Source organism: Hydractinia symbiolongicarpus, chromosome 13, assembly GCF_029227915.1.
Source record: "Hydractinia symbiolongicarpus strain clone_291-10 chromosome 13, HSymV2.1, whole genome shotgun sequence".
NCBI lineage: Eukaryota > Metazoa > Cnidaria > Hydrozoa > Anthoathecata > Hydractiniidae > Hydractinia > Hydractinia symbiolongicarpus.
This window is the reverse complement of record NC_079887.1, coordinates 14,492,481-14,496,465: the sequence shown is the minus strand read 5'-3', so window position 1 is coordinate 14,496,465 and position 3,985 is coordinate 14,492,481. Positions and strand designations below refer to the sequence as shown.

Sequence of the window (3,985 nt, the reverse complement as noted above, 5' to 3'; positions counted from 1 at the left end):
AAAGTTGAGCTTCCCACCGCTAGGATTTTTAAGTGTAATTAACTCATATTCCTTAATAATATCTCATTATATATCATATTTAGATAGAAAAAATGAAAACAGAACCAAAATAAACCTCTTCCAACTTTCTCAGTATCAAATTTTGTAAACTACTCATTTTTAACTAAATTTCCCCAATTACCAATATATTTCGTGACGTCATTACGATGGCAACATAAAATTTTGAATTTTTTTTTTCAAATAACTAATCAGGATATAACAAGGTAACTCTGGTCCAAATTTGACATTAAAACCACAATCCTATCGGAAATTTTGCAGTGGGAAACACTTTCTGCTTCACCCGGGGTTTCTGTTCGTCTCCATCTTGTGATACCAATCTATGAACCTTTTTGTTAATGATGCGGACGTGTGACTAGTTAAATCTTAATAAGAGTTTCCAAACGAATGTTGATAATTACTTGTTTAGTGTCATATATTTTTTCTAGAACGTTAAATGCTTGCTTGTAATTTTCCATTGACAACACGAGTCCTTTGAACGTGATGGTCCAATAGTTAATATATCAGCAAAATACGTAAACTTTTCAATGCAAGATACTGAAATACTTTCTTATAGCCAGAGAACATTTTTTTTTCTATCTCTGGCAGTTTACGCCTGATTTGTCTTTTGGCACCCTACTCAAATAAACTTTTTCTTCAAATTGATTTGCTTACTCTTTTCATTAAATAATCTATCTGCATTATTTTCCTACAGATCTCTCGTTAAACATCCTCAGATACATTTATCTCATCTGCCACGTCCTTCTCATTATCTAACTGGTTAAGTATTGCCTCTGCTAAAGTCACTTAACGTTAGCCCTCTTTCTTTTTGTAACTCGTATTTTTCTATGAACTACACATCTCTATTAAGCGGGATGGAGCAATTTAAGTGAGAAATGTTAAAACTGTTGCATGACTGCAACTTTCCCTTTCCAATGCAAGAAACTTTTGATTATCTAGTGAAGTTGTACCAAGCACTCAAAATGCCAAGGTACCCACTATAGGAAGACAAAGTAAAAGTTTTTACGCATAAAAAACAGTGCTACTATCACAAGTTCTTGAAACTTCTTATCTTATAGGTCTTAAGAATTACAATAAATCTAATCAGTAAAATCAATAGCACTTTTTTTAATCCTTTTTGAATAAGTTTAAATCTTAGTCTCAAATTCGCGTTTAATCGATTTCAAATTGTTTAAATTTAAGTTTGCACGTTAAACAACTTTAAATAGCGCTTCTCATAACTCTCCTTCAGAACTCATGGAAAAATCCTTTATACCACAAGGTATAATAAATAGATCACAATAAAATATATCAAAGGCCTATTATCCTCGCAAATACTACACAATAAACACTATTCCAATAACGATGATATGACATACAACTGTTTGCGCAATTGAGCATGATTTTAAATAATGTGTAAGCCTAAATTAAACAATCTTTTATCTGCATAAATTTTCAATTCCTCAATCATCCGTACGCATGTCAATTTGGCGCAGTGATAGTAGCATTGAAATTTGCTTCTTGTCGTTTAGATCGCACTAGGCATATGGAGCTGTATATTTGCTTTCTAAAAATAGAGGTAAACTGTAGTTTAAAAATCTATTATTTTTAACAAAATATTACTTATTTTCAAAAAATAGTATAGACATAGATATTGAAAATGCTCATATTACTCAGCGCCATTAATTGTGATGATAACAAGATGCAAAACATCACTGAGTCTGATAATTGTGGGCGTAATTATTTAGAAGCCCCATAGAATCCCCACGGAATAAATTTTTGTAACAAAACATTACGATGTTTGGATTTAACACTAATAACATTTCTTGCTGTTTTTCCGACGGAGTGATTCGAGATTTGTAATTTACATTAGTTTGATTTTTGAGTCTGTTTGTGTGTTATTTGTTCACATTGTAACTATTTTGTTATGCCTACCTCGTTGTTTTCGGAAACTTTTGCAGAACTTTTTCACAAAATAAATCACCAGTAACGCGAAGATAATTTACGCAGTTGTTATCAAAACTATCCAAATGTTTTCTCTTCCACGAATTTGTTTCTAAAAAATAGTAATAAAAGCAAATTATCTAAGCCAACCCTATTTTGGTGATTACCTTGTATACGCGACGAAGCAGGTAATGAATTTGCGGGTGACTGATTTGACTAACAAGGCATGTGTAAAAAGGCACCATAATCACATTTAGTAATTAGACAATATCTGAAGCATTTTTGGACTGCAAATCCACTTTTCTTAAAAAGTAGAAAGTTTTAGCTCTAAGAAAACAGGTTGCAACGTTGTATTTCCGACATTTCTTTTTGGCAATCCGACGTTGCAACTTAAATCATTGTAATAGCAACGTTGCTGGAACGTCGTGTCCTTCTTGGGTATTAACCATGCCCATGGTAAATACGCGTTCATGGATCAAATCATTGCTATCAACTGAAACCTCGAGAGCTTTGATTTCGCGTAAAATTGGTCCAATTTACAAATACTTAGAAAATAACATCAGTGGTTCAGGAGCTATTACAATAACACAGTTAGCAAAATTGATAACCTGATCAGTAAATATAATATACTAACAATTGAATTTCAAAATGTAAATTTATTCTCAAAATACCTGTCATTAAAGCATATCGCAATATTCCCAATGTTGCATGTGGTTGTCTGTGTAACACCAAGGTTGTCTGTGTAACACCATTTATTAAAAGCTTGTTGATTTCTGCAAAAGTTTTCCGTTAAGGTTGAATAAGTGTGAATTTGGAGATAGGGATTCAAACTCCAAGCCTGACAGGTTTTTCCAGAAGATGTTACATTAATAAAACCAACATAGCCACTTCCATTTCCTACTTAACAGCTTTTTGTGTAATTTTGTTTCAAATTGTCTAAATTAGGAAAAATAACTAACAAAGGAACAATATCTCTATCACAAATCTTAATTCTGTAAGCACTCGTAGCTTAAAAATAATCTCTATCTTAACAATACCCACTCATTATATTTTACAGACCTAGTGTATTTTACCGCCAAAAGGAATCAGAAAATGTTTTTTTAAAAATAATTATTCATAAACATTTTGTCTAGACGTCTATGTGGTTTTAAAGTGTGTAAAATTTCTTGCACCTTGACCTTCTGAGTGGATGTTTATTACCACCATCCTTCTTAATTGAGCTTATGGAATCTATTCGTAGCCCCTTCAAAGAACGTTGTTTTGTTTCAATCTTTCAAAACAACACATTCGAATAACTATGTATAGAATTTTTTTTAGCTTCTTTTGTACCAAAGTTTATTCTTTAACAAAAGAAGAGTCTATCAATTACATCAATTCGAAACCATTTTGCTTGTTGCTTATTGTGCTGATCAATGTTTATGATAACAACCCAGTGGATTTAAATTATCAATATCTCCTGCTGCTTTTCTGGCGAAGTGACTCATGATTTTGGATTTACTGTACTTTGATTTTTGTGTCTGTATTGTATGTTTTAACGATTCACCGGAAATGTTATTTGTTTACATTTATAGCTACCATTTTAGTTGCTATGAGGTAAAAGGTTATACCGTGCTGTATAAAGCCCGTCGTTAAGGCTTTTTAGCCAATCGGTATTGCAGATTTCCCGTATAAACCGGTTGAAAATAGCTATCAGTGAATATTCTCTGTTAGGAAATAATAAGGCAACCAAATTCTGCCTCCTGGACTAAACACCCTTTCCTTTTGCAGTACGTCTCAAATACACAACAATATTTTGTTTTTTAAAAGCATCCTCCTAACTTCTATGCATTTTTATTCCAAACCGGGACACTTGTGAAATAACCAAATTGAGTGTCAGGTGGTAAATACTGATATTAGCCGCCAATAATTTACTTACCGTTTACCGCTATGATATTTCATCGAACAACTTTAATGTTAGTACAAGGCGTTAAACTAATTAAAATTTTACAAAGTAATTAGTCCTGAT

The 3,985-nt window shown here is 32.3% G+C and overlaps 1 long non-coding RNA gene across 1 annotated transcript; it reads right to left on the bottom strand.

The window, feature by feature from the left end:
* Nucleotides 1-1,447: 1,447 nt before the first annotated feature.
* On the bottom strand, nt 1,448-3,062 carry LOC130624304 (uncharacterized). Its single transcript, XR_008981198.1, has 3 exons — nt 2,652-3,062; nt 1,972-2,092; nt 1,448-1,603 (listed from the first exon to the last, which is right to left on the bottom strand). It is a non-coding gene; the product is annotated as an uncharacterized LOC130624304 (long non-coding RNA).
* Between the last annotated feature and the right edge of the window lie 923 nt (nt 3,063-3,985).